Genomic DNA, 8,011 nt, shown 5'->3' with positions numbered 1-8,011 from the left:
GCAACGGCGCAGTGTGGCCACCTTGTGGCCCCGCGCTGAGGCGCCAGGACCCATTCTTATGCAATTTCCACCAAGGCTACAGAGGTTCTCCTCCAGCTCTGCATCCAAAATGTCATGTTGCTCCAGAATTAGGCCTCTTTGTCCCACGTGCTGAACGTGGAGACCATGAATGATGGAAATGGTAGAAAGTCCTACAGACACCTGCAGCAGGCACCGAGGCCATGTGTGGGTAGAGACAGGTGGGCGGGCCATGCAATGGCAGCACAAAAGCAAGACTTAGAGGATCCTGCTTGAAAACACCCATGGCTCCCACACAGAACACTGTCCCACCTTTCACAACTGCACAAAGACTCTTTGCCTACAGGCACAGACAATGGTCCAGCTTCATTGCTCACCTTAACATCACTGAACGCTCCCTTTCATCTCTATGCTTTTGAAGATCCTTTGTTCTACCACGAATTCCTTTCTCTACTTTGATAGTTAATTGTCCATCATTTATTATTGATATAGTTCACTATGTTAACATACTTAGCTAAACACCACAACAGCCAAATAGCTGATGCTTGAAAAAAAAAAGCCCAGCCAGTATTTTCTGACTTTCTTACCTTGGTATTTTATTTTATTTTTTTAAAGAATTTAATTTATTCATTCATTCATTCATTCATTTATATTAGAGAGGTGGGGAGGGGGAGAAGGAGAGGGAGAGGATCTCAAGCAGGTTCCCTGCTGAGTGCGGACGGCGCCTGACAGGGACGTGGGGCTCCTCTCAGGACCCTGAGATCATGACCTGAGCCCAAATCAGGAATCGGACACATAACCAACTGAGCCACCCAGGCGCCCCTCTTATACTGGTAGTTAAAATTTTGTTAAGTTTTTAAGCACGTCTTTGTGAATAAATTGCTGGACTGTTCCGTTTCAGCCAGGGGTTTTGTGTCCTGCAGCCACAGCTTTACCTCTGTGTAGATGCCTGGCCCAGAGACATGGCGTTAAATGAGGTAAAGTGAGGCAAACCAGTAGGGCAGGTTGGAAGCGTCAAAACTGATAGCCAGTGTACATTTTTAAAATGTGTATGCAGTTTTCCTGGAGGCCAAATCCACTGGGTGGCTTGTTTTGAAAATAACAGCATACCCTTCTTATGTAATTGTTTTGTTGTATGTAACACATAGATAAAACCACTGCATCAGGAAAAGCAGTCCCTGTGTTTATACTCTGTTCTGCTAATTAAACAGAAATGATTTTTTCCTTTATAAGATGAGGAAATCTTAGGGGCGCCTGGGTGGCACAGCGGTTAAGCGTCTGCCTTCGGCTCGGGGCGTGATCCCAGCGTTCTGGGATCGAGCCCTACATCAGGCTTCTCTGCTATGAGCCTGCCTCTTCCTCTCCCACTCCCCCTGCTTGTGCTCCCTCTCTCGCTGGCTGTCTCTATCTCTGTCAAATAAATAAATAAAATCTTTAAAAAAAAAAAAAAAGATGAGGAAATCTTAAATGCTGTTTCCAGGCTGAAAGGTTCCCTCTCTCGCTGGCTGTCTTTATCTCTGTCAAATAAATAAATAAAATCTTTAAAAAAAAAAAAAAAGATGAGGAAATCTTAAATGCTGTTTCCAGGCTGAAAGAACATTGGACTAGTTACTCCCACAACATATTTCTGAGAGCACACAGCTCCCATCTGATCTAGGACTATTCTTGTCTGGCCTTGTTATTGCCAAATTATGTCATTCTTCTTACTACTAAGGAATGACATGAGCTTTAACTTCAGTTCTCAAAGTAAGGTTCATCTCTGGATATAAATATCATTTGAGAAATAAACGTAAAACTTAAATTTGTCTCCCCCTATTCCATTCCAAATTCCAGCACTGAATAACTGATAGGCCAGGGAGAGAAAGGAAGAAGGAAATGAACAGTTACTGAGTTCATCTTATGTACCAGGCAAGGCTTCTAGATTGGAACTTCCCCCTGAGCAGACGGTGTCTGGGTCATCCCAGTGCCAGCACAGTTTCTGGCACCTAGGCAGATGCTCAATGAACACGTATTTGCTGAACCAATCTAAATCCATTCCAGATGTTGTCTCATTGAATCCTCACAACCACCATCTGAATTTGGAAATGTTTTCTTCATTTAACAGAGAGTGAGTAACCTGAGGTCACACTGAAAGGCCTGCATCACAAACTTAGGATGTAAGACGCCCTTAGGATGTAAGGATGTAAGGCACCTTAGAAGTCACCTAGAAAAATGCAACTTTTAATAAATGAGATAAAACATCTAGCAAATTTAAGTGACTATCTCACACAACACATTGCTATAGAAGTGAAAATCAAGACAAACATATGCATTCAAGCTTGATACATTCTAGATAATGAGTTTGACCATACACACACACAAATGTATAGAATGCAAATGGACATTTTGAGAGCATTTGGAGTATCGCCAAAATTTGGCAGGAACAAAGATGACTAAGCAGTAGTCCCTGCCCTTAAGAATCTCAGCAAATAGTGAAGGTAAAGACAGAAACAGAAGTAGTATAATAAAACAGACCCTTTGCTTACAGAGCTATGAACCAAGTGCTGTGGGGGCACAAATGACAGAACAAATAACTCTGCACTCAGGAGGAAGAGGACTAAGGATATTTAGGGAAATAAAGCAGGAGCAAAGGAGAAAGTCACAGAAGGTTTCACTGGGGAAAGAGAATCATGAAAGGACGGGGGTTTGTTTAGAGTATGTGGAAGAAAGAGGAGGATATAATATTGGAAATGCAGGTTGTTATCACACATGAAGGGTTCTGCTCACATCCATTTGCAAAAGGGATAAGGATGATTTTCTTAAACATTTTATGTGAAGTACCCAGAGGAAGACTCATGTGTGCTGGTTGACCCATGGCATCAGTAGACATCTCCTATCAGGTAACTTCCTTCAACTTCTAGGGGCTCTTTTCCAAACTTCTGGTTTCCTTCTCTGATTGACCATTATGGAAGGAAAAACAAGTCTAATAATTGAATCTTGATCCAAATTCACAAGCAATAATTTCAATAGTATTATATCCCCTTAGTATTGCAACAAAGTAAGACTTTTCTAGTTGATGAAACTATCTTCTTCCCATGATAGACAAAAAGAGTTAGTGCCCAAGAGCTTGATTTAAAAAATACACCCAGGACAGTTGACCTAGAGCACATAGGTCAACGAGATGGGTGGATAGGTTAGAACACTAAAGCATAATTAAAACAACTTAGGCAATTGTTTTTAAATTGAGTTTTGAGAAATGATATGAGATTTCACATTAAGGATATTCATGTGCCTTTAAGAATACTGCTATAATCAGTAATTATTTTTGAATAAGTAATATAAATTACAGTGTTGAGAGGCTCTTGTGCCACATACTCCCACAACATAGCTTTCCTAAGAGCATGAAAGTCCACCGAGCCTATGTGTACCTAACATTGGCAAGTGTACAGGACATCATGATTTCACTCACCAAGGGATAAAATGAATCACACTTGAAATTGCTTCATCTCATGAAAGTCAAACAACCTGTCAATTTAAAAAAAAAGAAAAAGAAAAAAAGAATGAATTCAGTTTATTTTAGAGAGTTCATAGGCTAAAAATGCATATCCTACTCTGTTCTACTGAAGCAAGAAAAGTCTTCTCCCTGGCACACCTCCCAAGCTATTTTTTGTTTGTTTTTTTTTGTTTTTGTTTATCTTAAAGAATTTGTGTTACTTCAGAACAGCAGAACAATTCTTTCTGCTATAACTTTTTCTTCAGTCATGGATATGCTTCTGGATTCTATTTCTATTTCTGGATATTATTTCTTTCCTCTGTCAGGCAGACCTACCTGAATTTCAAAAATTTCCTGCAGGTAAACTCTGCTTTCCTTTCCCTTTGCTTTCTGAGCCAGATATTTAGCTTCCTAACACACTCCTCTAGATTTGACTTTATGGAGTGCCTGCCAGGGGTGAAATATAAGTTTAATGACTTTTGAGTTTGCCAAAAGCATTCATCATCATCCAAGTAAATCTTGTCCATCTGCTTGGATAGTTCTACCTAAAATTCATCCTCTCATCAGCCCAACATTTATTACAGAATTGATTTCTATTTATTGTTGTCTTGGCTAGCTCCTGGTCATGTGTATCATCCTACCTTTTCTGGGCATTGTGTCTAATGACATGGACTTCACAAACTCTCTTACCACAAGTGGGTCACTTTAAAACTCACCTAATAAAAAAATAAAACAAAAAACTCACCTAATAGGGCCTGATGCATTCTGTGCTGTTTCCAAGTCTTTCTCTCTCTCAAATCGTCCAAGTTATCCCTCCTTGTATATAGCTTTTTTAGCCTCTGAGAGATGAAGGTTGAATAATAACCAATGGTTATTATTTCCTGTACAGAGCTTTCAGAAGGCATACCTCAATAGTTTTTCAGATCTTTGTTCCAACTGGTCAAGTCAGTGCATTACACTCTCTATAAGCTTGCCTCTCCTCTGGTAATGGAAATTCTTGGTCACATTCCTTTTTATTTGTAGCAGTTGGGATGATTTAAACAGAGAAAGAAATTTATTGAAAGGATATCTGGTTGTCCATCTCTTCAGGAAGTCTAGAGACTACGTTCAGAATGGGCAAATAAAAAGGGAAGTTATTCCACCAAAAACCATGGCCGGAATCATGCCACAGAACCAGTCCGGCAAGAACACACCCACATTTCAGGGCCACTGCCGAGAACATCCACACTGCCAGCACTAATACTGGCCCCACCACTGCCTTGGTTCCCAATGTGCACACTAACACCACACAGCCAGAAAGATTTCCCTAATGTTCCTGACCCTTTGTTTGCATCAGTAGCTTCTGACTCAAAATCCAAGATTCTTAGGTCTGATGGCTGAGCCTAAGAACCAAGGCCTTCACTCAGGGAGGTTGGGAGGGGATTCAGATACTAAATAGACAAAAACACCTGCATATTCATGGCAGTACTCTGTCTTATGGAATAAACTGACCGCATATCTATACGCTCTACTATACTGGGGCTCCTGACATGGAATATGTGTTTTTCGTCTTCCTTCGCTTATCACTGCAGGTCCTAAACTGTACCTGAAGGCACCCCAGGTGCCACAGAGAACTCAGAGTTTTAAGTAAATTTTCAAGGACAGCACAAAAGCATCTGTTGGACACCACGACTACCTTGGGGTGATTCACAGTTTTCATTAGATCACACTGCATTCTTTTTGGTGACATTTCTTTTTTGGCAAAGCTGGGCTTTCAGCGGTTGCTGTAATAAAAAGCAAATACCACATGAAAATCAATGGAGAACAGGAACTGAAGTGTGGCAGTGTCCCAACCGATTCCAAGGTTGGTGAAGGGAAGCAGTGCCTAACAGGCCTATGCATTGAAAATCTTTTTAGCTCAAGAATGAAACTAAGCATTACTTTTTCTTTATGACTATGTACTGGTTTTACAAATAGCTACTTGGTTGTTAAAACGCAAATATTTATTAAGTTGTTTGAATCTGATAACTTAATAAATGGAACTATTAAGTATTTCTTTCAGCCCAGGGGTGTTGTAGAAATATTATCAAGACACTAATGATGGTATCGTGAACCAAAACAGTTTAGGAAACTCTGAACTAGTGCAATGTCTATTGATTTAAAACATAAATACTTGATCCTTCAAAGTCCTGCATTGTTCATGAGAAGCCAGAACTATCCTCCCTCAAAAAAGAATAACTTAGGAGTAAAGTCAAGGGTAATGAAAGGCCATAGCATCTCACTCATATGATAGGAATCAAGTGGTTGCGTAGGATTTCCATAAGCAAATGATACAGCTGGGAGAGACCAGGAGATGAAGGCACAGAGGAAATACCAGCAAATCCCGAAAGCCCTAAGGGGCAAGGACAGATTTCAGGAGTCTCCCAATCTTCTAGAAAAGGCACTCCTGTGTCTATTACCTAGCACGATTGTACGTTATTGCTGCCAGCAAACATAAAGATGCATATATGTGTGTGTATATATATACATATATATATGTATATATATACACACCCCCATATATATGAGTGTGATTCAGAAAACTTCCAAGTTTGAGAGAATATTACTTGGTCTATTTTAATTATCTTGCTTATGGACATTTCCAAAGATAGTATCAAGTTCATAGATGAATTTCAAAGCAGAGTGCAGATAATGACAGAAGAACTAGACAGTCATTAAGCCAGGCTCTCTTCCACAGACTGAATATATTCACCTAGCAACTAGCCTTCCAGAACTCTTCTCCTGGGTTGATTTCAGGCTTTCAGTATCCGCAAGAGTAAATTTTGTACATTAAATAAAATGATCTAAATGGTTGTTTACTGAAATTAGTTCAATCTTTTAAAGTCATAAATTCAAAAAGTCCCCTTCTTTATTAGGCTTCTAAGTTCAACTTGCATATAGTTTTCTCATTTGTAAGTGTAGTAAGTTTCAACAGAAACTTTTAAGAGTTCTTTGAATTATGTTCGATACCACATATACTCTGGAATAAATAAATAGCTTCAAACATGTTAAACTGCATTAATTAATATCTTCTCTATGCTTTTTTGGGGGCACCTGGCTGGCTCAGAGAAGCATGAAACTCTTGATCTCAGGGTCATGAGTTCAAGCCCCATGTTGGGTGTAGAGATTACTTAAATAAATAAAACTTAAAAACAAATTTTAAATACATATATTCTCTTTGCTTTTTAAATATCTCAATTTTTTAAAGATCTTATTAATTTATTTCTTAGAGAGACAGAGAGAGAGAGCACAAGCTGCAGAAGTGGCAAGCAGAGGGAGAAGCAGGCTCCCTGCTGAGCAATTAGCCAAGGCAGGATGGATCCTAGGATCATGACCTGAGCCAAAGGCAGACATCCAACTGACTGAGCCACTCAGGTGTCCCTAGATTCCTTTTTAATACAAAATCTTAATATGATGGTTTTCAATCCCTTAAATGTTTCCATACTTCATTTCAAGGCTTCCCAAGACTAAAGCTTCCCAGCTAACTGAAGTCTCCTGCCCACTAGGGAAGAATTTACTAACCCAATTAACCAAGGTTACTTGTGATTACAAGATTACAGCAATCTCAGCTAATCAGTAGACTTGAAGCTGCAGGCAAACAGAGCAATTCTTCTTACCACATCAATGACATACCAAATTCCTTTTTATACCACAATGTCAAGGGCCTCAGAACGTGAAGGGTTAGTCTTAAATAACAAATGCAAATAAATAAATGTCTGCTATAACTTCCATATAGCTGTCATGAAGGTATACCAATTAATAATTTAAACACAAAGTCCTCAGGTGTAAGATTGTAGCATAACTATTTTTTTTTCTAATCTAGTAAAATCTAATCCCTTCTGTTCAAAAGTCTCTATTATCGTTTGGGTTCTGTAAAAATCCCAAGCACCTTGAGTATTCCAGAACATTCAGAAAACATTTTTCTCATCTTTAGATTTCTGTAGTCACAGTTGATGTGGCTATTGTCTAAGTCCATCCAGTCCCTTGGAGGTGAGCAGCCCTGTAGTAAGCCTGAGCGCCTCATATAAAGGCCAGCCTCCTTGAAGCACAGCCCACCATTGCTATCAGTGGTCTTGGCATCACGTAGGGGCACCAAATGGGAGCTCACAGAATCATGTAATCAGAATCAGCCATTTCCAAATACCTCCCTAGATCAGCTCATCTCCACCTCTCCCAACCCTAGAAACAACTCCACCACTGGCACAATCCAGCCCCAAACTCAACTTCCAACAAACCAACCTTGAAGGAAATTGTTCTTCTAGATAGCAGAAAACTTTGACTATGAACCCAGCAATGCAGACACCAGTTGGGTTACCATCTTTGAAGGCTGCGGGATAGGAGCACCTGGGTGGCTCAGTCGTTAAACAACTGCCTTCGGCTCAGATTATGATCCCAGGGTCCTGGGATCAAGCCCCATATCGGGCTCCCAGCTCAGTGGGGAGCCTGCTTCTCCCTCTCCCTCTCCCACTCTTCCTGCTTGTATTCCCTCTCTCCCTATCAAAT

The 8,011-nt window shown here is 40.1% G+C and overlaps 1 long non-coding RNA gene across 1 annotated transcript in view; it reads right to left on the bottom strand.

Moving 5' to 3' along the window:
• Nucleotides 1–3,441: 3,441 nt before the first annotated feature.
• Nucleotides 3,442–8,011, bottom strand: part of LOC117801552 — a 90,203-nt gene continuing 85,633 nt past the window's right edge. The window contains exons 4-5 of the long non-coding RNA XR_004624193.1: nucleotides 4,236–4,329; nucleotides 3,442–3,522 (exon numbers count right to left, since the gene is read on the bottom strand). This is a non-coding gene — a long non-coding RNA (uncharacterized LOC117801552). The remainder of the gene's footprint in view (nucleotides 3,523–4,235; nucleotides 4,330–8,011) is intronic.

This window comes from Ailuropoda melanoleuca, chromosome 1 (assembly GCF_002007445.2).
Source record: "Ailuropoda melanoleuca isolate Jingjing chromosome 1, ASM200744v2, whole genome shotgun sequence".
Taxonomy (NCBI): domain Eukaryota; kingdom Metazoa; phylum Chordata; class Mammalia; order Carnivora; family Ursidae; genus Ailuropoda; species Ailuropoda melanoleuca.
Note: the sequence above shows the minus strand (reverse complement) of the source record. Positions and strands in the feature narration are given on the sequence as shown.